We start from the raw sequence: 27,175 nt of genomic DNA, 5'->3' as shown, positions 1-27,175 counted from the left end.
CCTCTAGCAGAGAAAAAGTAAACAGTTTACTTACAGTTGAGATAATAAAAGTCAGATAACAGCCCTCTCCACGACTAAGGGCTGAGAGAGCGTTTACTGCCAGCGTTCGGGGCTTGGCGTTAAACGCTCCCATTCAAATGAATGGGAGCGTTTGTACCAAGCTTTTACGCGTGTTTACACGAACGCGGCGTTCGGGTCCGGATTTTCACTGGCGTTCAAGGAGCCCCTGGAAGCTACATGTTGCTTCCGGGGGCGGTTAACCGCGATGGGTAATGTTCCCCTAGGGGAAGAAAAAACGCGACCGCATCCAAAAGCAACGCGAACGCTGCTAAAAGCCCGAATGCATTACCGCCGCGACGCCAACGAACGCGACGCCTCCAAACGTCCGTCTGAACCAGCCCTAACTTAATCGGAGAGCTTAATGGCTTGTTTGCATAGAGATAACAACTGGAGTTTCTCAACTCTTCCTGTACTGGAAACAATTAGACTGATGTATCTGATCTTAATGCTTTATTTCTTAGCTGTACTACACATACAAATCATAATATCATAATTTTTTTTCCGCTTCAGTGCCTCTTTAAGGGGGTCAATTGTAAGTTTCCCTCCTCTTAATTTTCTCTGAAGAGTAGCAACATGGGTGTTTCAAAACAGCTCTCAAATGACCTGAAGACAAAGGTTGTTCACCATCATGGTTTAGGGGAAGGATACAGGAAGCTGTCTCAGAGAGTTCAGCTGTCTGTTTCCACAGTTAGGAACATATTGAGGAAATGGAAGACCACAGGCTCAGTTCAAGTTAAGGCTTGAAGTGGCAGACCAAGAAAAATCTTGGATAAACAGAAGCAACGAAGGGTGAGAACAGTCAGAGTCAACCCACAGACCAACACCAAAGACCTAGAACATCATCTTGCTGCAGATGGAGTCACTATGAATCGTTCAACCATTCAGAGCACTTTACACAAAGAGATGCTATATGCAAGAGTGATGCAGAGGAAGCCTTTTTTTCACCCACAGCGCAAACAGAGCCGCTTGAGGTATGCTAAAGCACATTTGGACAAGCCAGCTTAATTTTGGAATAAGGTGCTGTGGACTGATGAAACTAAAATTGAGTTATTTGGGCATAACAAGGGGCTTTATGCATGGAGGAAAAAAACAACACAGCATTCCAAGAAAAACACCTGCTGCCTACAGTAAAATATGGTGGTGATTCCATCATGCTGTGGGGCTGTGTGGCCAGTGCATGGACTGGGAATCTTGCCAAAGTTGAGGGACGCATGGATTCCACTCATTATCAGCAGATTCTGGAGACCAATGTCCAGGAATCAGTGACAAAGCTGAAGCTGCACCGGGGCTGGATCCTTCACCAAGACAACGACCCTAAACACTGCTCAAAATCCACTAAGGCATTCATGCAGAGGAACAAGTACAACGTTCTGGAATGGCCATCTCAGTCCCCAGATCTGAATATAATTAAAAATCTGTGGTGTAAGTTAAAGTGAGCTGTCCACGCTCGGAAGCCATGAAACCTGAATGAGATAGAGATGTTTTGTAAAGAGGAATGGGCTAAAATACCTTCAAGCAGAATCTAGACTCCCATTGGAACCTACAGAAAGCGTTTAGAGGCTGTAATTTATGCAAAAGAAATCTACTATATATTGATTTCATTTCTTTTTGCCTAATTTTGTTTAAACAATTATTACACACTTTCTGTAAATCCAATAATCTTCATTTCACTTCTCAAATATCACTATGTGTGTCTCCTATATGATATATTTAACTGACATTTTTATTGTAAAAACCAATGATTTATACAGGAAAATAATGATGATTAACAAGGTTGCCCAAACTTTCACATCCCACTGTATATATTGTTTTTTTTCAAGACAAACTAGGCTTTCATTATATGGCATTTTTCCCCTCGAACAATGTTGTTTTATATGCATTTTAGTGGGGGAAAAAATAGAAAAAAACACATTATTTCTCAGTTTTACCAATTCAAGTTGAAAAATAAAAAGCACTACTGTAGTTAAGAAAAACACATTTTGTTTGGCTATTCTTACCGTTTATCATTTAACTTAGATTATGTTCCTGTCACAATCTATGGTGAAGATATTTGATTCTGAAATATTGCTACTCTGTGTTTTTTTCACTATGAACTGAGAAAATAAAAGTATTTTTAATGGTAAAAAGAAATCTCATTAGCTCAGGGAGCATATATTCCCTTTCACCAATTAGTGCTGTATCAGGTAGTGCCAGAAGTGTGCACAGGAGCAAGCCCAATCCTGCACAGCACTGCTTCTGCTACAAGACGTATATCTACATCCTCGTAAATTAAGTCGCAGAGGATGTAGATCTATTGTAGTGGTGGATAAAGTGGTTAATAGTAATTGTGGTGGTGTCCCCCTGAGCACTCAGGGAGTAACTCTCGGCGTCCCGCTTGCTATCCCCTCCCACACGTGGCTCTCTCTCGCTTACACTTTGCACTCGCCTGGTCGGCTCGTACTAGAGTGATATAGGGTATAATTCTGACTATTTTAGTCTAATAAAAATGAACACCTGTTAGGCATCGGATTTTCAGACATACTGGCATTAAAGCAAACCAGAAGTAAAAATAAACTTATGAAATAAGTGATTGATTTTGTAAAACTAATCCTACATAAAGCTTTCCCTGAGTCCCATATTTTTACTTCAGGTTTTTGGATTGAAAATCCAGTTTTGAACTTTGAGCCATAGTTAACGTTACACTTGCCTAACTGCTGTTCACTGAGCTCCCCCACAGAGAAATGATGACCTACTGAACATTTAATTACTACCCTGCTGTTATGAAAGCTTACACAGTCACACAAAGTTTTCATGACCTCCGAAGTCCAGCCTTGCCGACTGCAGACTGCAAAGATACAGCACTGGTTTATTAACACATGCAGTGAAAAAAATATAATATGGTACAATGTAGTGTGAGAAAATTATACTCACAAACAAGGGTTACCGCTAAGGCAACCACTGTAGATGCAGGTGAGGAGATTAAACATGTCCTCACTCAGGGTTAAGATGTCGCTCTCTGTAGATAGGAAGATGGATAGGGGTGGGTCCCCCTCCACCAAGGGTGGACACTGCAAACTCGTAGGTAAACAGGGGCGCCAACAGGATAAAAACATTCACTAAAAGTTTTAAAATATGCCTGGAGGAAGTGGTGGACTTACCTCCAAAAGCAGACTAGACAACTATCTGACATAAACAAATAAATGCTTTATTGGTACCCCAAATGGATGCAACGCGTTTTGCAGGACAAAACCTGCTTCATCAGGCAATAGGCAGGGGACAAACAGTAGCCGTTCAGCAGCACGTATAGCGGGGGGAAGCCATCTAACTTATCTGTGTGTTTTTGGGATTCGGGAGGAAACCCACGCAGACACACGGAGAACATACAAACTCCCTGCAGATAGTGCCCTGGTTGGGATTCAAATCAGGGACCGCTGTAAAGCGAGAGTGTTAGCCACTATGCCACCATGCTGCCCACTGACAAGTGACCAATGCAGCCATGTCACTTAAGGTACACTTTAAATTATCTTTCAGAATCTGTGCACATCAATGTCATTACTATTCTATGAGAAAAAATCCTATATAGTCAAACGGGCAGAGCTTATCCTGAACTTTTCTGTAGTCAGTACAGGAGGCCTTTGAGAATGTATATAAAAGATGCTACCAGATGACTACACAGTACCCATTGAATAAACTCTGTAAATAAAATTAATTGACCATTGTTGGGGGGGAGAGGGGGGGAGGGGTGTCACATGTTAAGTTGAATTAAGATTCTACGCAGTACATTTATCTTCTTCAGTTCTGAGGCAAGGGAAATTCTATGAAATGTTTCAGTTATCTGCTATTTGTTTCTTAAATGAGTGCTTTCTCTCTGCCAGAGGGTATAGCTTGGCATCAATTGTGTATGTCTATTGCACTGAGCACAGATAAGGGCACTTTCCACCTCAGGAAATTACTCACTTTCCCATAAAGAAGAGATAGATGTTTTCCACTTGCAGAGCTTCAGTCACTAGAAAGCCTATTCTGTGGCATCATACATGTATCCATATCTCACTTCATTTTGAGTCCCAATACTGTTTGCTTGGATAGGGTGATGACCTCAGGCTGTGGCTGCTATGCTGTCACTTATTCTCTGAACTGACATGGTGTAATACATTACCACATGAACTAGCTTTTCATATACCAGAGTCGGGACAAGGTCCTGCCACCCCAGCCGTCACACACGTTCAGACTATGTGCGTTCCTAGCTGTTTTTACAGAACGCATACAGAAAGATTTTACGCATAGAAACGGCTACTAATGTTTTCTAATGGCCTCGTTCACATGTATGCGTATGAGACGCATACGTTTCTCATCCGCATTGCTGCACGCAGTTCTGTGCATCATGCACAGAAACGGACACAATGAAAGTCTATGGACGCGTATCAAAAACGTGTACTATTGCGTTTTTAGCGTACGTTTCCCTCTGCGGTTCCCATAATTCTTTTCTCTTTCTGTTATTGCAAAACGCAATAGAAAACGTATTCGAACGCAAGAAAATGCATGCGTTTTTCAACTTGTGTTTCTTTGAATTTATACGCGTTCTACAAACGCTGACAGTCTGAACAGGGCCTAAGAGGCGCCCCAACTGTGTGTCATTTTTGTTCTGTGTTACAGATATTTTACAATCAACTTACCCGGTCCCTTATTCTCACACAAACCCTCCCTTTTTATGCCTAACCCTACCCCCCTCCCCCTGGTATCCAAAGTAACTAGTAGCCAAAGCACTAGCCGTTTGACTAGTGATAGCCAATTGGTTGGTATTGCCTGCTAGCGGTGGGCGAGGTAGTAGCTGATCAGCCAGTGATAACCGATTGGTAGCCGAACTAGAGCTGTATAACCGCAGTTTAACATTCCGCGCTCAATTCACCTGTTTCCTGTGAGAGGCCCCAACTTCTTACTCTCCCTCTTTCAGAAACAGAGCCCCACCCCTCCAGACCAGCTGCTGTTATAGCCACACTTGTTACAGTTCCTTTTGGTGGAAGATGATGTAAGTGTTGGGGAGGAGCAGTTTTTATGGACTCCCCATAATTTCTGGTTACAACCCATGCAAATTTCATTTAAATAGGGAGCCAGTGCTGAAATAGTAGACATCAATGAATTTGGTCAAGGTGGAACTGTAGTGAAAATAACACAATGAATAAAATTGCTTATGTTTTACAATATTAATGTATAGATTATTTAGTCAGTGTTTGCCCATTGGAAAATCTTTCCTCCCCCCGATTTTCATTCTGAAATGTGTCAGGGCTGATTCACACTACAAGAGCTTTGATTTGAAAATCTCTCGCTAATGCAATGCTATGGGGGATTTTTCCAAAATTACATCTCTCCATTGAGAACACACACACAGGATAACATTAAAGAGAACCAGAGATGAAGCAACCTCATGTATTTTACCTTATAAATCAGTGGGAACATGACAGTAAACACCTAATCTGCTCTTTGTTACATTGTTCTCTGTTTAATTTGCCTGTTATCACCTCTAAGATAAGAATCCCGACTAAGCAGTCGGTCTGGCTTTGCTACAGAATAATTATAGCTGAGACTGTGTTCTTTGCTGTCTTCAAGTCCAAGCCTGCCCCCTGCTGGCTTTGCTCAGGAATCATTATAGCTGAGTCATTATAGCAAAGCCAGAATCAATGCTCAGTCCGGGATTCTTATCTCAGCTAGATAACAGACACTTTTAGCAGTGAGGATGGAACAGAGAGCATGGTAAATGTTTTCTCTAATGTTCCCACTGATTTCTATGGTAAAATACACAAGGGTGCTTCGTCTCTGGTTCCCTTTAAGGCCTCTTGCACACTGCACGTGATTCAGATTCAGATTCCGCTTTTTAATCAGTTTTTACATCCGATTCAGATTCCGATTTGCAGTGTGCAGGGAGCAAACTGAAAATCAGAATCGGAATCGGATGTAAAAACTGATTAAAAAGCGGAATCTGAATCTGAATCGCTTGCAGTGTGCAAGAGGCCTAACAAGAGCTTTTAAAACCACAAAGTGCTTAGAAAAGCTCTTGCAGTAGGAATTAGCCCTCACAGGTGGTGACATCTTTAGTTCTTCCAGGGGATCTATAGGGAATGTTAGTTACTGAGAATTCTATGCACAGAGGGAGATACTGCTTGCTTGGCAGTTGGAAAAAGCTGTTATTTACCACAATGCAACGAGGTACACTGATAGCAAACTGTCAGGATCTTGGTCATGACATCACACTGTGGGAGGGGTTTCACTACAATATCAGCCATACAGATGTCTTTGATGATTTCTTTGAGAAAAGGTAAAGATTTTTCATGGGAAAGGGGGTATCAACTACTAGCTGGGATGAAGTACAATCCTTGGTTAAAGTTCCTCTTTAAAGGACACCCGAGGCAAAAATAATCTAATGACATAAACAATTGTATCTATCTTCCTTCTCCTAAAAATGACTTTTTAAGATATTCCACAGTTTTATTTTATGTTTAAATCTACTTTTTAAGATTTAACTGTTGTATTGTTTTTACTCAATGACACATTCATTGAAGTAAGCCAGAGCTAAAATATATGAACTATTGACCCTTTTATCTCTTTCCTGCTCTCAGAAACCCTTTTCTGCTAGGAAAGTGTTTTATAATTGGAATTCTTATCAGTGAGGGTCACACTGTAGTCACTTCCTGTCTGAGTCAGGACTGAGTCAGCCACTTACATACCTGATATTTAACTCTTTCAGGTAGAGAAAGAAAGCATAGTTATTTGTGTGCTAGGCTCTGTACATACCCATGTCTATCTCATCGTGTCACATGTCACCTTGTGTATCCTTTAAATGACCAGTAATGATGTGCATCATTTTGGCAGCCGCATCTATAGCAGATATAAAAAAAATCCTGGCCACATATCATCACTAATGCATTTTCATTGCAGATTACAATATAGAAGCAAATAAAGCAGGTGACAAGAAAGCTGCTGAGAATAAACTATAGTGCCAAATATTTATTGTATTCCCCATTTCCACCCAAGCCTGAAATAAGAGTGTTCTGTAACGCCAAATAATCTGTTAGCATGATGGAGTTTTCTTCTCCATGGATCTTTGATACCAAATCCTATTTCCATCTACATCATGCAAATCCTGCTGCTCTTCTAAACTGCTCCTTTGGGTGCCATTTGGCATCACTTTTGTAATATAAAAAAATCCAGCTCAGTTCTGGAATGTTAAAGCACGTGTTTATAGTATGTCCTCCACATTCATCTGCTAAGTGTTACTTGTGTGTGTCAGTTTCAGGAAAAATCAACATGATTGGAAATCCATCTAGCGCTTGTAACAATGGCTGGATGTGTCGTGGGGAAGCTGGGGGAGGCTCTGGGCTTTGATGTGGAATATGAGCGTTTCCATCTTTCTGTCAATCTTTTTTCCAGCACTCAGCTACGGCCGTAATCAAGAAGAGGAAATTCTTTTAGTGGCGGGGCTGAAATGCTCTTCTCTAATTAATAGGCGCACAGTTTGCGGCGTACGTCTGTTACTGCCGCTATTCATTTGGGGCGCAGAGAGAAGCCGAGAGATGGCTTTCCCTACGCTAGATAATCCAGGGTAATATAAAATATATATCCTCCTACTGATGACCTAATTCCCCCCTCTCTGCATGTAATTTGGGGTACCCAAATTATGGTGGTTGAACCGTGTTGCCCGAATCTGGCACTGTGTGGACCAACTTGAACCTACTTGTACCAATTTTCATTATCTTCCCACAAAGAGGACCTAAAATGTAGTCCATTTTTTCAAAGAAGTCCTAAAACTAGATAATAATACTTAAAGTGTACCTCAGGCGACATGTGACATGATGAGATAAATGTGTATGTACAGTGCAAAACATATTAATAACCAGGCTGTTTTACTTGTTTTATTTTGCTGCCTGAAAGAGCATGGAAGTGACAGCTTCTGTTTTGTTGGTACCTTGTTGGGAATATAGTAAATTTTACTGATTAGCCAATGAAAGCCATAAAAGTTCTCCTGGCAGAATACAACTTCTGAGAGCAGAGGAAGGTAGAAAAAGTTCAATTGTTCATGTATTTTTATTTAGGGACACTTAACCTCTTGAGGACCGCAGTGCTAAACCCCCCTAGTGACCAGGCCATTTTTAGTAAAATAGGCCACTGCAGCTTTAAGGCCAAGCACAACACAGCACACAAGTGACTCTCCCCCCCCCCCCTTTTCTCCCCACTAACAGAGCTCTCTGTTGGTGGGGTCTGATCGCTCCCCCATGTTTATTTTTTTTTATATACAGATATTATTATTATTTATTTTTTTTTTTATAAAAAAGTGTGTTTTTTTAAAATATTTTCCCTCCCCACAGCCGGCCAATCATGGCGATCGGCTGTCATAGGCTTCTGCCTATGAGAGCCGATCGCTCTCCAGTGTCCCAGGGGGACAGCCGTGTCACACGGCTGTCCCCAGTACAGCGCTGCTGCCGATCGCAGCGTAGTACAATGTAATTAGACGGCTATTTCACCGTCTAACAGTCTCCCGCCGCTCGGAGACTGAAGGAGTGGCGGAGCTCCGCCCCCCGAACAGGAGATGTTCCTGCACTGCAAGCCCCAAGGACTTTACGCAGATCGGCGTTAGGCGGTCCTGGGGCTGCCGCCACGCCCATCGGCGTGACGCAGTCGGCAAGCAGTTAATAGGTTGCCACTGAGCAGAGACAACAAAACATTCATTTTACTTTGTAAATGTTTAAATATAAAAAAAAACACATGGGATATCTAAAATAAAGTCATTTTGAGGCGTAGGAGGATAAATACAATTGTTATCTCATCAGTTTATTTTCACCTTGGGTTCACTTTAAATTAAATAATTGCATCTAAAACATTATGCTAGTTAATGCATGGCAGGGTTAAAAGATAAGACTAGAGTTGTCGATCTACAGTTTGGTTAACGCCACATGAATAAGCCAGGATTCTCCCATCTTTGTCTGGGAGAGACAGTGATTGAACATTTCGCCTTGAACGAAAAGTGTCATACGAATACTGCATTCCAGCATGAGAGCCTTCTCCCATCCATAATATACAGTTATGGCGGTTTCTTGTATCAGGTGTGGTTAGGTACCTCTGGACAAGGACAATTTGTGATTATAGATGGAACTATGATCGTTAACAAATTATGCAAAATAAAAAAAAAATGTGAGAGTATTTATCTGTGAACCGAAGCTCAAGAGAAACTAGGTCATGCAGCTAGACAATGATTTGAAATATACTACATTATCTACCATTGAATAGTAAATCAGAAGAAATTGAATGTTTTGGGATGGCTGAACCAAAGTCCTGATCCTAATCTCATAGAAATGCTGTGGAATTATGTAAACCAGGAAGTTCATGTGCTGAAGCCAATCAGAATTTCTAAATTAAAGCTGTTCCATTAAAAGGAATGGGCTAAATTTCAGTTACAGTTACAATCACATTAATTGCCCTAGTTGGGCCAGCTCATGCACTCTTACATAGACTATGCATGCAGCATCTGCCTATGACTGAATAAATTCCATAGACCAAGTAGACTGTGCCTACAGTTACTATGAAGTGTAGGCGATATTGGGCACACAAAAGAATGTGCCTGACATTTCTGTGCAACGTGGGCAGTGTTGGACACAGCCTCAGCATCCCGGTAGTAACATGCAACATACAGTGCTGACCATACAGGAGATTGTCATTATTGTCTGGTTCTGTTGAGATGATGTTGTCATCATGTTCTGTAAGTCTGGATGATTGATTGGCTGCTGTGAAGAACAGCTTGTGATAAACGGGGCCCATTGGTCTCATCTTGTACTCTCGTATGCCTGTGGCCAGGTACATAGATGATGTTTTTCAGATGCAGTATTATATTTCATCACACTATTCGCTATCATGTGCATGGAAAGCATTTCATTTCATCACCACTTGGATACTGAATGCAGTTACTCCCCATTCTCTCTGTAAACTGATCCGTGGCTTCCTTCCAGCCATGATCCCCTGGGACGGGGATGACAGGCCTGTGTTTAGAGTAAGCTTTTCTGTGGAATGTGGGGCTAGTATCTTGATATATAATATTCAGCTGTGCAGCCCTAACCGCAGTATGATAGGTGCAGTGCCTAGATTCTATGAAGGAGGGGAAAAAATGAAAAAAATAGGAAAATAAAAGTTAATATTATAAGGCAGATGTGTAATGCAGCAAATACTTAAAAATTTCAGCCTTATTTCTTCTATCCTATAAGTTCCTATACCTGTTCTAATGTCGTCTGCCTTACTGCAGCCTTTCCTAATTGCACAGTGGCTGTATTATCTCTGTTATATAATCTAATCTTCTTTCCTTTGTCGGCTCAGGCAGGAATGTGCTACTCTGCTGTGATAGGTAGAAGTTATCCCCTCCCTCTCCACGCCCCCTCCAGGCTCTGTATGAGTCACAGATTGTGCTTCTCTCAGCCTATCACATGCTGGTTAGCAGCCATGTTTTTTGTTTGTAAACACCTAAAGCTGGCAATTACAAGCCAGGATTGCAGCCGGGAGTGGCAGAAATAGCATAGAGAGGCCCAGGAGAACATAATGAATAGAATGGTATGCTTTTTATTGTAAGAATTTTAGAGTACAGATTCTCTTTAAAAATTTCATTTCAGAAGCACATCCACGGCATTTGCTAAGCTTCTTTCTTTGGACTTTTTAGCAGGATACAGTATGCTGTCTGTGAGGCCTATTTATAAAGAGTGCCGACAAAAGTTTTGTACTTGTTGTTTCCTTTTTTTAATTCAAATCACCACTTTCTTACCGGTAATTCCTCATTTATAAAAGTGGGGATCAGGTCTGGTCCCCTGGTGATCTAGCCTTGAAACATGGATAACTGCAGCGTGGAATACCCCCCAAGGGCTAGTTTACATCAACCAAAATTCATTTATAGACTATAGACACTCTACACCTGTGGTTCCAGCATTTAGGGACATAGAAAGATGATTTGCATATTCAGCAGTAATGCATCATGGGAGATTGTTCTTGCTCACTTAAAGCTGAATTATTGCAAATACCCTCTGTTTTCAGAAGGCACATTTATACTAAGCAAAACTTTTTAAATAAAAGTAAGAGGGCTTTTGGTCTCTTTGATCCCCTTAAACTACCCTAGTGGGTCACCATGTGGGCACTCTGTACTAGTTTGGCCAAATCATATGTCCTATAGCGATATTAAATCATGCCATGCACTGATGAGGAGCAACAACTCTGTAATAGCTGTATGCCTGTTAGATTAATGTGCCTCTGTAAAATGTATAGTCTATAGGCTCACTATTCACCTACGGATCTGGGTGTGTATCTGGCTTTTTGGGTCATAAAGAGATGATCTGTTTATTCAGCAGTAATGCATTATTACTAGAAGCTGGAGTATTATTCTTCGCACCGCTCCGCATCCACATCTCCCCTTTGTGAATCCCTGCACTGGCTCCCTATCCATTTCAGGATAACTTTCAAGATTCTATCCCTGGCGTATAAATCTGTGCACAAAACCTGCCCTACCTACATCTCGGCTCTTGTTCACAGGTATACACCAGGTCGCCCCCTCCGATCCTCCAACGATCTTCGCCTCACCACCCCACGCATCTCCCATTTCCATGCCCACCTGCAGGATTTCTCAAGAGCCGCCCCCCACCCTCTGGAACGCCTTTCCACCACCCATCAGACTTACTCCCTCTTTCAACACATTCAAGCAAGCCCTCAAAACCCACCTCCTACCACACAGTAACTCTCTACTGAATATTTCACAGCCCCACCTAGTGTTTCCACCCCACCCTTTAGATTGTAAGCCTCTGGTAGGGTCCTCCTTTGCCTAGTGTAATCTACAGGATCCATGTGCTCCTGTCCTATGACAGCCTGTACTTGTATTACTGGGCCTACCTAACCAGCCCATATCCCATGATTATGTATTTTGTACAATTTGCATGTATAACTTTGCTCTATGTTGTATAACCTTGTTATGTCTGTCATCCTTGTATCATTGTATATATGTATTGTTCAGCGCTGCATAATATGTTGGCCCTTTATAAATACAATGAATAATAATAATAATAATTTAGTATTTACAGTATATATAGCGCAGACATCTTCACCGCGCTAAACAGTGTATATATAGTCTTGTCACTAAATGCTCTCCAGAGGGGTTCACAATCTAATCCCTTCCATAGTCCTATTCCCATGATAGTCTAGGGCCAATTTAGGGGGATAGTCAATTAACTCATCGGCATGTTTTTGGTATATGGGAGAAAACTAGAGTACCCAGAGGAAACCCACACAGATAGAGCCCCGGCTGGGATTTGAACCTGCGACCCAGGGCTGCAAGGTGAGAGCGCTAACCACTATACCACTGCACCATGCAATTACATTCTGTTATTAAGAAGGCACATTTATATGCCTTTTTAAAAACAGACCAAAAATGAATCAACAAATCAATATTAACCACTTCACCCCAAAGCATTTATTACTCTAACGGACAAGGGTGATTTTCCCCTTTCAGTGCTCATTCCTTTCATTTGCCAATAGCTTAATCATTACTAATCACAATGAAATGATCTATATCTTGTTTTTTTCTCCACCAATTAGGCTTTTTGGGGTTGATATTTGTTTTCACTAATTACATTATTTTCTATGCATTTTAAAGGAAAAAACAAGGACAAAATGAAAAAATACCCTATTTCTTTAATTTCATCCCCTATAGTTTTAATATAAACAATGCTACTGTACATAAAACCCACACATTTTATCTGCGTATTTGTCCTTGTTATTACAAGATTTTAATTATGTCCCTAGTACAAAGTATGGTGACAATATATTATTTGGAAATAAAGGTGTATTTTTTGTATGGTGTTTTTTTCCCCACTAATCTCACGTGCACGCGTGCGGGAACAGCGGCAGCAGCACTGTTTCACTTATCAAAAACGTCCTGGAGCCGTTAAGAGGCTCTCGCATGTTTTTATAAGTCTGCTTGTCCTTTAATGGTTAAGGTAAATGCAAACTTGGCCTAAAAAGAATTTTGGCTAGATGGGAGTTTCACTCTCTGAAGGCAAACCTGTTCCCTCACAACCATAAATCAAGTCCACATCTGATTCTCACCAGCCGCTTAAGACAGAATGTATGAAGACTATAGCTCCCTCAATGCAAACTCTGATGTTTACCAGTTGCCAGCCATGGGTGCCATTCTCCAGAAATTACGGTATATCATATGGAGATGAATGGTGCAAGCAGTTAATAGTCTGAGAGTGAATAGTGATTATGGGTAATGTGAGGTGAAGTGACACATAACAGCATGTTAGATTCTTTTTTTATTTGGGGAAAGGGAGGGGGCACACAAAATAGTGTCCAGCAATGCATTGTCGGAATACACTAAACCGCAACACATTAGCGGAAACATCAGACATTGCTTTCTATGTAATTCCTGATGTCCATTGGACATAAGACCAGTTTTGAGTGTTGCAGCCGCACTTATAGTAATAACTAATTAAGCGATCAGTATCTTTATTGTTTATTAAAATCAATAGTGTATTCAACCAAATTGTAGTGACATGCAGTTAAAGCGGTATAAAACCCCTAAAAACATGTCTTCCTACTTTTTATATGCCATACGGTTATCATATTTGCTTTTGTGCATAAGTATTATTATTCATTTAGAAATTACAAGTTTCCAAAGTCCCCTTTTTTGCTCTGAGAGCTGCCTTTGCTTTTTATTCATAACTGCTTTATTCATCTTCTAATGCAAGCAGAAATGCTTTCTGATTGTCTGAGTGTCTTTAGTAGAGTCTGCAGTGTCAGAGAACTATTTACATTCCTCACTTGATACAATTAAGTAAACACAACATAACATTATCTCCAGTTCGGATGCGTCCAGCTTTCTCTGCACTGAGCTTCTAAGTCCTGTGTTTAACCCTTGGAATGCTGTTCTAGTAAAAAAAAAAAAAGGTGGTAGTATATAATATGCTGTAAGAAACAATAGACTCGCACACCAAAGCAGTAGTTTTAGAATGCATAAAGTTTATGTTGGTACACTAAGTACAAACAGCAATACATGATCAGCAAATGTATGATCAAAAGGTGATCAGCAAATGTAAATGTCATACAGCAGTACACATTTAGGGTATCACAGTAAGTGGAAGTACAGCACAACAAGATTCCCTGGGTACATACAATAAAGAACCTTCACATGTCAAATATGAACGATAAAGGAGTACAGCAATAGAGCAAATAGCACGAAGCGAAACACATTGACAAGTGAGCAATCAAAAATGTCCCAGAGGAAATGATTATACCCTGACAGCGCCGTTTCGGGGGGCTTCCCTTCGTCAGAGGGTATCAAGTAATGGACTCTTGCCTGGCTGCTGCAGCGTTGTATACGCTGTGCGCAGTTTAAATACCTGTATCTAAATGGATAGCACGCCCGCTGTGGACACCGGGCCGGCCCGACTGGCGTCCCTGACGTCACGCGGCGTGCGCCGCGCGCCGCGCGCGTCATGACGTCACTTCCGGATGTCAACCTCCGCCCTGCGTTGCCAACCAAGACGGAGCGGCCGTAGCCAGCCCCGACATGGCCGCCGTGCATGCGTGGGCAGAGATCTCAATCCGGGATACATAAACATAACCTGGTTAGAGAAATACAAATTGAGCAAGGCAATGTATATGTAGAGTCCATTCCACGGGTCTTGTAGAAGAAAGAGCGGTGTCCAACAGTGGCGGGGCGCAGATTATCTATAATGAGAGACAAAAATACAAGAAATTTTAGACCAATAGCATACTAGCAGCAATTCTCAGCAACCTTAAAGGGGAAGAGTCATAAAAATTAGAAAAATAAAACAGTGCACTCATGCACCAGCAATAAGGATGTGGTTGTACAAACCACTATATTGGGACAGACAGCCCACAGGCCAACATCACCAACACCCGCCAGCAGTAGATAAGTCAATTCATCTTAAAAAAAGGGGACAGATTAGAGTCCTCATTCATTCCACGCGGAAATTTACTATCCAGTCTATAGATCCAAAATAGTTCCCTCTGCATAAGTTTAAGTTCCCTATCACCCCCCCTGAACGACGGGGCCACCTCCTCCACAACCCTGTACCTCAATTGAGTGACATTGTGGCCTGCATCCAGAAAATGACGTGCCACAGGGGAACTGACTTCACCGCAGCGTATGTTGCTGCGGTGTTCGCTAATCCTAGTACGGACATCTCTAGTGGTCTGGCCAACATATAGTTGGCCACAGGGGCAAAAAAGACAGTATACCACAAAGGTACTAGAGCAATTGGCAAAAGTTCTAAGCACAATACGTTCCCCAGTACGTGGATGGGGGAATGATGTACCCTTATAAACATAACTGCACTGTGCACAGTGTCCACAGGGAAACATACCGGTTGGTTTTGGTAGATTAGAGAGCCAGTTGCCCCGATCACTAACAGTCGGTCTGTTGCTTTTAGCATGGACCAAAGAGTCCTTCAGATTTTTCGAGCGATGAAAAGCACAAATTGGAAATTCCCGGAATGTATCCCCCAGTGCTGGGTCACTGTGCAACACGTGCCAATGTTTGGTAACAATTTTCTTTGCCTGTAGGGATAAGGGAGATTAGGTTAGTACCATTGGGATACGTTTGGAGTCAGGCTTAGGATTGCAGGTGAGTAGGGATGAACGATCCCTTGCAGCAGCCCTGTTAAGTGCTTCAGATAAAACATTGTCATCATAGCCACGTGCCTGGAAGTTACTGAACATGATACCGCCGCGTGACGTCAGGGACGCCAGTCGGGCCGGCCCGGTGTCCACAGCGGGCGTGCTATCCATTTAGATACAGGTATTTAAACTGCGCACAGCGTATACAACGCTGCAGCAGCCAGGCAAGAGTCCATTACTTGATACCCTCTGACGAAGGGAAGCCCCCCGAAACGGCGCTGTCAGGGTATAATCATTTCCTCTGGGACATTTTTGATTGCTCACTTGTCAATGTGTTTTGCTTCGTGCTATTTGCTCTATTGCTGTACTCCTTTATCGTTCATATTTGACATGTGAAGGTTCTTTATTGTATGTACCCAGGGAATCTTGTTGTGCTGTACTTCCACTTACTGTGATACCCTAAATGTGTACTGCTGTATGACATTTACATTTGCTGATCACCTTTTGATCATACATTTGCTGATCATGTATTGCTGTTTGTACTTAGTGTACCAACATAAACTTTATGCATTCTAAAACTACTGCTTTGGTGTGCGAGTCTATTGTTTCTTACTGTACTAGTAGGACTGCATCTGCAGCCCGGTTTACTGACTCAGCACCCATCTTTTGATTCTAGTTGTATACACCTAGTATGTGTGAACCAGGTGTGCAAACCTTTTGTATTTAATTAGTATATAATATGCTGTAAATAATGTATTAGAGCAAAGAAGAAATACTGGGTTTTATTCCGCTTTAAGTCGTAAGACAGGCAAATATCAGTGACTTATCTGTGAAATATCTGCAAGTCCACATAACAACATCATTTTGCAGTCATGCACCTCAGACAACACAAACAGCCAGGAATGCCCCCAAACACAACTCTTAAGGAGCGTACACACGCCGGACTTGTTCAAACTACGGGTCGTCAAGTCCCGCCCGCCGGGCAGTCGTTCTGACGACAGTTGCATGTGAGTACAAGCTGTCGTCAGACTGATAAGACTGGTTTTGACTGATCGGGTCTGACGACCCGTAGTTTGAAAAAGTCAGGCATGTGTAGTCAGCAAAGCCTCCCAAACAACAATTAGGCAGAAATACTCCCAAATCAACACCGCAGATGCGCTTGTCTATTGCTGCATCTGAGGACAGACATAGATTACATACAGAGTGCACTAAGTGACGGGGTGCTTTAAAAGATAGTTATGTGGAGGGTGGGGGGTGCATTTTTATACTGCTTGTTATTAAAGCAAACGTGAACTGAAAGTTAAAAGTCAAAATAAATATAATACACGTCATACTTGTCACCCGTGTAGTCTACTCTTCAGTCTTCTTTCTTGTCTCCTACATCCTCTGTGATCGATGGGATTCTCCATCCTCCATTTTGAAAATGGCCATTACCCCATAACAGCTTCCTGATCAGCACACTGTTAAACTGTATTATCGCCCATGTGAGCCATAGGGAAACATGGACATTACCTTGCTCATCAGTAATTCTTTCCTAAATAAATATAACTGACAACAACTGATAGATACCGGACAGCGACTCATATATTTCAGTTTTTACAAAATCTTGTCAGAAATGGAAGGAATCGTTGTTAGAAGAAAATGGTGAGCATCTGAGAGGAACAGATGGTGAGGTTAGTATGTAATATTCATTTGCAGGTACATCATGTGTTTATTTTAAATAATTTTACTCGTTCAGGTTCCTTTTAAGTTAATGCTGGTTATGGTCAGGGCCGGATTTCTGGCAAGGCCACATAGGCCATGGCCTAGGGCACCAGAAAATTAGGGGCGGCTCAGTGAGGGGCAGTAAAGCTATTCTATGCAGCCATCCATATCTACAAGAACAGATTTAACCTTCAAACTCCCTGTCCTGTACTTGTGCCGTCCCTGCAAGACCTGTAAGCTCTATCCTGCATGTACACTTCAGCCTAGTTCTCAATGGTTCCATCATTAATGAGATAACAGACATAACATAAAAGTTCTTAAGGAAAACATAACTTATAATCTATACGCATATTACTAAAATAGTCATCTGTGACAACTGACATCCAATGAGGGAAAGTAAGTAGAATTCTCATTGGGGCACACAGAGATAACAACCAAACAGACGGTATAGTTGGCCTTGGGCGGTGAAAAGTACAAATCCGGCCCTGGTTATGGTTACAGTTTGTGATGTTAGTTACATATAGTAGCTCTGTTGAAAGAAAAGCTAAGCTGTATGTCCATCAAGTTCAGCCAAAAATTTGTTTATAATAAACCTGATTTAAGAATCAGTAGTCTTGCTGTTCTGATTTTTGTGTTGTAGTAAAAGTGTCCTGGACTAATCTCAGCTACCCAATGCTGACATTCACTTCCTTGGCCGGGTGCCTCAGAGGGATTACTCCGCAGCTCTAATGCCTCTGAAGATTTCAAGACTCAAAAACAATCCCAGCAAGAGGTGACTGAAATGTCTCACCCGTTGCACATCAGTCTCCGTCATTTTCCTGCCACCACAGAAAGCACAAGAATCACCTGCCAGATTTTGGGAGTCAGACAAAGTCCGTTCTGTTTCCGGACAAAAAGCATTTCTTTTCCTGCCAATAACTGTAACAATATCCAGTATTAAAATAAAGCACAGGCTTTTCTAGACAGTTGCCCTCTGCAGTCAACACTGATCTGATCGAGTAGTTTTCTCTGGAAGCCAAAGTACGGCTGGTTATAGACCTACAATAATAGTTAGGGTGTCTATATATTACTCATTTTTTCGGGCCAGTCGTTCTTCCAATCGGAAAATTTTATCGAATAGGAGGAGAATTGAAGCCACAACGTGGCCTTCCGATCAATCTTTCCATCGAATCAGCTGAAATTGATCAAAAGGATGGATCGGGCATGCTGGAAAATCTCGGTCACAAGGGCTCAATCGGGTGCATGGTGGTAATGGCGTTAGATTTTCCTGGCCATCAAGTGTATGTCCCCCACTTCCCCGTTCAGGGCTCGCCTGTCCAGTGGTGAAACTCTTGGCCTCCTTCTATGTCTTGCGTCACCACAAGTGCCTGACCACGTGATGCCAGCCAGTGTTACGTGGTATAGGGACTTGCGGTGATGCTGGACAAGGGAGGAGGGCAGAGATTGTGCCACCAAACAAGTGAGCCCTCAACACTCGCCACAGGCACGGCAGGAACACATACATTTGGGTGGCACGGCTAAAATCTATTGGAAATCTGTCTGCAGTGTGTGGGCAGGCAATAGATCCCTCACGGATCAGATGCAGTCAGAGAAGGATATATGTAATGGTTGATCTGGTGGCAGATCGATAGGAGTATGGGCACCTTCAGTTAAGCAGGACAATCCAATCACTATGAAACAAGCCCACTAACAATGTGATAGGCTAAAAGTTTTTTTTGTTTTGTTTTGCACAAACAATAGCATGTGATCGCCCTCAATGCAATGAGGTTGACAGCTAGGAAACTGTCATAGCCATGGCTAAAACATCACACTGTGGGAGGGGTTTCGCCTCAGTATCAGCCACATACACTAAGTGGCCAAGAAATGAGTTGGTCCACCTTTAGCTCTGATCGCAGCCGATATTCTTCTTGGCATGGACTATGTGTGCTACTCGCCTTTCACCTCTCTCGTTCAACAGCCTTTTCCGACCAGAATAGTCCTTATCACTTGACTTTTTTTTCTTAACTGCCACTCTCAAAACACCCGAGATACTGCTGGGTGAGAAAATCCTAAGGCTCCCTGCACACTGCAAATCCGTTTTCCGATTCCGATTCCGTTTCCGATTTTCCTTGAATACATTCAACAGAAAAACGGATCAAAAAACGCAGCATGCAGTTAAGATTAAAAATCGGAATCGGAATCGGATGTAAAAACAGATTAAAAAGCGGAATCGGAATCTGAAATGCATGCAGTGTGCAAGAGGCCTAAAAGAGTAATTGTTTCAGAGATGCTAGCACCAGCTCTTCTTGCACCGACAATCATCCCTTGTTCAAAGTCACTTAAATCTTTCGTCTTACCCTATTTGCACATTAACTTCTGTGGCAACTACGTCATCCGAAGCTGAGGGTTGTTTTTTTTATAAGCAACTCTGCGTTGTTATATATCTCTGCGTCACTGTTGGACTGGTTTACTTTCAAATAAGGGGTCTCTCTAATTTTTGGGCCAGCCCATGTAGATGTCCATAATGAACTCTTACACAAAAGGTAAAGATTTCTCATGGGAAAAGGGATATCAGCTACTAATCGGGATGACGTTCAACCCTGGGTTAAAGTTGCTCTAAACAGTTCCAGCAGGAAACAAAAGGTATCAGGCAGCACCGATTTGTCCTGAAGAGGAAGCCAGCAACAACCGGGGACACCTTTACATACATTTTCTGACCTAAATAAGTAGGAGCTATCTTTTTGCGTATGTATGGTTCTGGTGTTAATAATTTGGGCATAGGGAAAAGCCGAGAGATGGCTCTCCCTGCACTAGGTAATGTAGGGGAAAATAACAAATATATTCCCCTATTGATTACTTAATTTCTGAATTAGTGTTAAGACTGTCTTTAGCCAATGCCTGCGAATTAAGCTACATGCACTCTTTACAATTTCCTAGTCTGAAAAGATCGAGACAGGTTGCTTCGACACCTGCCCTGCCTTGGGCACAACCATAGACCAGGGTGGGGACCAGGAGACCTTAACCAGTACACAATCCTGACACAGGAGACTTGGGCTTGAATCTCTGCTTTTCCTGTTCAGTAAGTCAGAACCTATTCAGTGAGGAGAACTTGGGCAAGTCTCCCTAACACTGCTACTGCTTACAGAGAGTGCCCAGTGGCTGGCACTTTAAAGTGAAACAGAGGCGAAGCATCCTCATGTATTTTACCATATATGTCAGTGGGAACATTAGAGAAAACCCCTACCTTGCTTTCTGTTTCATTAATTACTGTTCAGATTGCTTCTATAAAATCCCTGACTGAGCATTCAGTCTGGCTTTGCTATAATGATTCAGCTATAATGATTCCTGAGCAGAGGCAAAAGGGGGCAAGCTTGGGCTTGAAAAGACAGCACAGAAGACAGACTCAGCTATAAAGATTCCTGAACAAAGCCAGACTGAATGCTCAGTCAGGGATTTTATCAGGGTTTAAAAGAAGCAATCTGAACAGTAAATAATGAAACACAGAGCAGGATAGGTGATTTCTCTAATGTTCCCACTGATATATATGGTAAATACATGAGGGTGCTTCGTCTCTGGTTCACTTTAAAGAGACTCCATAACAAAAATTGCATCCTGTTTTTTATCATCCTACAAGTTCAAAAAGCTATTCTAATGTGTTCTGGCTTACTGCAGCACTTTATACTATCACTGTCTCTGTAATAAATCAATGTATCTTTCCCCTGTCAGACTTGTCGACTGTGTCTGGAAGGCTGCCAAGTTCTTCAGTGTTGTGGTTCTGCTATGAACTCCCCCTTCCAGGCCCCTCTATGCACACTGCCTGTGTGTTATTTAGGATTAGAGCAGCTTCTCTCTTCTCTCTTATCTTTTACAAGCTGGATAAATCGTCCTCTGAGCTGGCTGGGCTTTCACATACTGAAGAATTACAGACAAGGGCAAAGCTGTTTGCAGGAAGAAACAAGCAGCCTGAAACTTCAGTGCATGAGAACAGGGGGAAAGAAACACACAAATGATCTCTTGAGATTCAAAAGGAAGGCTGTATACAGCCTGCTTGTGTATGGATGTATTTTCTATGTGTGGACATACTGTACATCAACCAACTTCCTGTTTTGGTGGCCATTTTGTTTGTTTATAAACAAACTTTTTAAAACTGTTTTTAACCGCTTTTAATGCGGCGAGGAGCGGCGAAATTGTGTCAGAGGGTAATAGGAGATGTCCCCTAATGCACTAGTATGTTTAATTTTGTGCGATTTTAACAATACAGATTCTCTTTAAAGAGGAACTGTAACATCAAAATGTCCCCTGGGGGGTACTCACCTCGGGTGGGGGAAGCCTCAGGATCCTAATGAGGCTTCCTACGCCGTCCTCCGTCCCTCGGGGGTCTCGCTGCAGCCCTCCGTACAGCGGCGGCGTAAATATTTACCTTCCCGGCTCCTGCGCAGGCACTCTGGTGGCTGTCGGCTCCGAAGTAGGCGGAAATACCCGATCGTCGTCGGGTCTGCTCTACTGCGCAGGCGCAAGTCTCCGGCGCCTGCGCAGTAGAGCGGACCCGACGGAGATCGGGTATTTCCGTCTAGTTCCGAGCCGAAAGCAGCCACAGCGCCCCCGCTGGAGCCTGCAAAGGTAGATATTGAATTCACAGTCGGGTCTGTCGCCGGCTGTTCGGAGGGCTGCAGTGAGACCCCCGTGGGACAGAGGACGGCGTGGGAAGCCTCATTAGGATCCCGAGGCTTCCCCCACTCGAAGTGAGTACCCCCCAGGGGATCTTTTTGATGTTACAGAGTCTCTTTAAGTCCGCCAGGAGAAAAGCGCAATATAAATGTTCTGTGTCGTGTCTTGTCTAATTTGTCCCTTTGGGCACGTAACTCGTGGTCCAGCTATTGCTGGAAGATTTAACAGAAATTCCCCCTGGCCTATGGCTGCGCCCAAGGTAGGCGCAGTGCAGTGCATGCGCCAAAGCGACTTGACTCGATCTTTTCAGCCTAGGAAAATGTAAAGAGTGCATGTAGCTTAATTCGCAGGCATTGGCTAAAGGCAAAGTCTTAACACTCATAAGCCAAAAAAAGCAGATGAGTGTGGCACTTCCTATTGATTCGAAGTGAACTGGGTGGATCACACAGGTGTATATAATCCATGACCATGCATCACCATATGCTGCATCCACTGTCACTTGGACGTGTGCTCTGCATCAAAATGAGAATAGTTCAAACAGACTTACTAACAAGAAAACAGAGCAGCAAGCGTGCACCTTCCGTCCCACAGATTTATTGTAGCAATGTGACAATATGAATACATGGCAGCATCAAACACTCAAATGCATGGCAAGTGCAGTAGCGGTGCAACTCCAAACATAGCTTACATGTCCAGAAACAGCAAGGTCGACGGTGCAGGAGGTGTGTGCTAGGCACTAAGGTGGTGGAGCGACGACCGTTTTGCGTCTGACTGACGTTTGGTTACGTTGCGTACCACTGCATCAATCAGACGCGAAACAGCCGTCGCTCCACTTGCACTTGCCATGCATTTGAGTGCTTGATGCTGCCATGTATTCATATTGTCACATTGCTACAATAAATCTGTGGGACGGAAGGTGCACGCTTGCTCCTCTGTTTTCTTGTTAACACTATTCAGAAGTTTTACTGCTAATACATTTTGAAGGACAAAAAAAAAATCATAGGCATAAATGACAAATTTTCTTTTGTATTTAATTCCCAGCCCAATATCACTTTGTAGAGTCGTAGTAATCTTGAAGATCACACACCAACGTCCAGCAGAGGTAGTAGGTGCAGGACAAAGTAGCAAAAGTTCATACAAATATCCAAAGAAGTTCTGCGCGCCACTTTAACAACTCAAAACTGTGCCTTGACAAAGGGGACCCTTTGTGGCCTGAAACGATCGTTGGTTTTACGTTCGATTGTGTATAAACAGTGATGGAGAAATAAAAAGTTCCTGTAAAAGTGGTGTGTGGACCTTCTTTGGATACTTTGTGGAGTGCTTCTTAAAAAGTCAGAAGCAGCGTTGAAATGTTGAAAAGTAAGTGTGTAAAGGCATTCTGGATTGTCATCAGACAGGAACCACGTTGCGAACTGATTTCAAAGCCTTTGGAAGTACAGTAAATCTGTGAACATCCACAACATGGGACATGAATGGACCAGTGTGCCCCTCCATCACCACTGACACTCCAAGAGAATAGAGAGAAGTCATTTAATTGCGGACGGGGAAATAAAACACAGGAGGAGTGGCTGCGATATTGTGAACTGTAAAGTACTCTACTTAACGAGCTGATTAGCTATGCTGCTCTTCATTCTTGGCATACGGCTTGGATTTTCCAGGGCTCAACAGAAGCAGATTTCCTGAGCTGTCTGTGTAACTCTAGCTCCTAATGATGGCTTTGTACAGTGCTGCGGTGGTCTTCTGAAGCTATTTGTTTTACCATCCAGCCCGATGACACAATCAGATGTTCCTTCAGAATACTAATGCGGAGGAGAAATCGCACAAAGCTCCCTGTTTTCTCTCTGCTCCATGCTATTAAGCTGCCCAGAGCACATCACGGGGACAGACAAGAGAGTGCGAATACCTTCCACAGCTCACATTATGAGAGGTGTCTGCGCAGATTACTTCTCAATTCTCTCTCCTGAAGTCACTCATCTGACCTCCCCTCACACACTTCCCCTGCATCTGAAAGCTGCCCATACACGTCAAGACTCAGCTGCCATTTCCAGCTTAAAAGGACTGTTATTTCAATTTAAAGGGACATGATGATGAAAACTTTAACATTTAACCAGTTCGCCACTGGGGGGGGGGGGGGGGTCCCCTTCCCCTTATGGACTAGAACAATTTTCACCTTTTAGCTCTCCTCCCTTTCATTTGCCAATAACTTTATCACTACTTATCACAAATAATTTATCTATATATTGAATGCGGTTTAATGGGGATAATTTGAAAAAAAATGGGAAAAAATTATTTCTCAGATTTCAGCCATTATAGCTTTAAAATGATACATACTACCATCATTAAAACCACCATATTTTATTTTGCCATTTGTCCCGGTTATTACACCATTTATATTATGTCCCTATCACAATGTATGGCAAAAATATTTTATTTGGAAATAAAGGTATAATTTTTTCAGTTATAGCGTCCATCACTAATTACAAGCCCTTTTTTGCAAAGCTAATAGTACACATGAAAAAAGTTGAATCCCTAAGGTAACTGTTTATGTGTTTTTTTCAAATGTAATTTTTTTCTATAAAAGTGTTTTATTTTAGTAACTATGGGAGGGGAAGTAAGGGGATAATTAATGGGTATTTTATTTAATAGGATGTGTATGTAGGTGTAATTTTGCTATTTGGCCACTTGATGTCCCCTCACTTTATTCTGATTGTGTTTGCTTTACTGCATACATGCGTTTTACTGCATACACGCATTACAGGAAATAACACATGTATGCTATCACTTTCTGTTTTGACAGTGAACACGGCATCTCATTGATGCCGGTTTCATTGATCTCGGCCACTTAGATTACTGAATGGGAACTACTATCCCATTTACTGATCTGTGTATTAACAGGCGGCGATGTGAACAGGAGCGCGCACAGTGGGGGCGTAGATATACTGTATCCAAATCATTAACTAGTTAAAATACATAAGTAAATATACAGTAAAAGATGTTCATCTGCTCCGGGGTAAAATGCACTGTAAATGACTTTCTTTTTGTGTAGCTGTCATTTGAAGTAACGCCAGGGACCCATTTGCAGAATCGCAGCAGAATGGTTTTGCAGCGATTTTGCTGCAATTCTCATTCAAGTCAACGAAAGAGCATTTTTCAAAACGCGAATGCTGTGCAAAATCCGCCAAAATGCTGCAAGTGGATCCCAGGCCTAAGTGCTTTTAATCTGACGGTTCTTTTCAAAAGCACTTACTGAACAGCAGTTGCTCAGTCTAACTGACACAACAGTGTGTCCATGAGTAGGCTGGCTGGCCAATATATTTGTACAGCTTCTTCCCAGGGAGCAAAGAATAAAGAAAACCTTTAAAGAGACTCTGTAACAAATTTTTCAGTCTTATTTATTCTATCCTATAAGTTCCTATGCCTGTTCTAATGTGCTCTGGCTTACTGCAGCTTTTCCTAATTGCACTGTCTCTGTAATAAATCTTATCTCCTTTCCTCTGTCGTGTCTGTCGGGCTAAGGCTTGAATGTGTGGAATGTGCAGGGCTGCTTGTGATTGGTTAGAAGCGATACACACCCTCTGCAGGCCCCCTGCACACTCTGTATGACTCACACACTCTGTTTATGTGAGCCTATTACAAGCTGGTTAGTTTGTTTGTAAACACTGCCTAAAACTGTTAATTACAAGCCAGGATTGCAGCAGGGAGTGGCAGAAACAGCACATAGGGACAGGAGAAAATAAGGAATAGAATGGTATGCTTTTTAGTGTAAGATTATTAGAGTACAGATTCTCTTTAAGATCACACCAGATTAAAAACACTTACTGTAAGTGAGAGCTACATAGAAATAAAGTCATTTACAGTGCATTTCACAATGGAACAAATGTACATTTTATACATCAGTGTACACTTGTATCGTAAATTTTACAGTTCTACATCATAATTCCCCTTTAAAATGTAATGCAATTATATTTCTATAGTGTGTCCACATCAGCGCATCAGCAGTGCAGCGCAGCACGCTCCGTCAATATAATGCACAAATGAAATTTGGACTTACCTGGGGCTTCCTCCAGCCCCCCCCCCCCCCCCCCCCCCTTCATAGCCTGAAAGGTCCTACGGCATCCTCTTCTCCCCTGTCCTGGTCTTGCTGGCGGCTCCAATAATCGCCCACGCCACGCACCCGTCGTGTCATCTAGCCTTAAGCTTTCTCTGTATGCGCTGTTTTCTAAAGACTTAAACATTTGTGATTATCCACATCATGGTCGGGCTTCTGTGATCAATGTGTGCAAAGGCATTGATGAAAAAACGGTGCAGGGGCTTGCCACTAGTAGAATATTGTTAAAAATAAACTATATTCTACTTCTGAATTCCAATAGTAACATGTCGGTAATACCAACATTTTACTAACCTAACACAGAACCTTTCCTCTACCGATGCCTAATACTGAACCGTCCCTCTATCTATGCCCAACCCTTAACCCCGCCCTGGTGGCGCCTAACCCTTAACCATCCCCCCCAAACCCCCCCCCCACTTCCCCAGTGGTGCCTAAACCTTAACAACCCTTCAACCCTTCCACCCACACACATGCCGCAAAGTCCAAATAAAATAGCGGTCACCGAGTCTTCCCAACATGCAAATTTTGGCTGTGCATAGCGGTAAAACTCTGTACCAAACTCTTCTGTCATTGCCGTTAATGGTGGCTTTTGACGTCTACCCCAACTAAACAAAAACAAAAATGACAAAAACCTGGGGAAAAATATATATATACTAAACCTGGGTGCGTCCATGGTGTAGGGGTTTCTTGTGGAGCTTCTCCCTCCAAGCTGTCTCTAACCCCTGCTGCCCCCACCAGTTACACTAACTAACCAGCTAAACTAACCACACAACCAGCTACATTAACTAAACCAATTACACTAACTACACTACCAGCTACACCTGCAGAAGAGCGGATGCCTTCACTTATCCAGCCGCACACATTTTTGGGGAGAAAAGGTGGCCGAAAAATATGGTACCTTATTTACTCGTGTAAAGCCTAGTTCTTCAGCACAAAAAAAATTGAAAAGTTACCCTTTTTGCTTATATACGAGTCATTGGAGCAGAACGAATGAAGCAGGTTTTGTTACTGGCAGAGGAGCGT

The 27,175-nt window shown here is 42.4% G+C and overlaps 1 protein-coding gene across 4 annotated transcripts in view; it reads left to right on the top strand.

Annotated features, from left to right (window-relative positions):
- The window catches only part of FAM124A (family with sequence similarity 124 member A), an 83,665-nt gene that overhangs the window by 41,532 nt on the left and 14,958 nt on the right, over positions 1–27,175 (top strand). The gene's annotated exons all lie outside the window — the stretch shown is intronic.

Source organism: Hyperolius riggenbachi, chromosome 2, assembly GCF_040937935.1.
Source record: "Hyperolius riggenbachi isolate aHypRig1 chromosome 2, aHypRig1.pri, whole genome shotgun sequence".
NCBI classification, from domain to species: domain Eukaryota; kingdom Metazoa; phylum Chordata; class Amphibia; order Anura; family Hyperoliidae; genus Hyperolius; species Hyperolius riggenbachi.
This window is presented reverse-complemented; position numbering and strand designations above follow the sequence as displayed.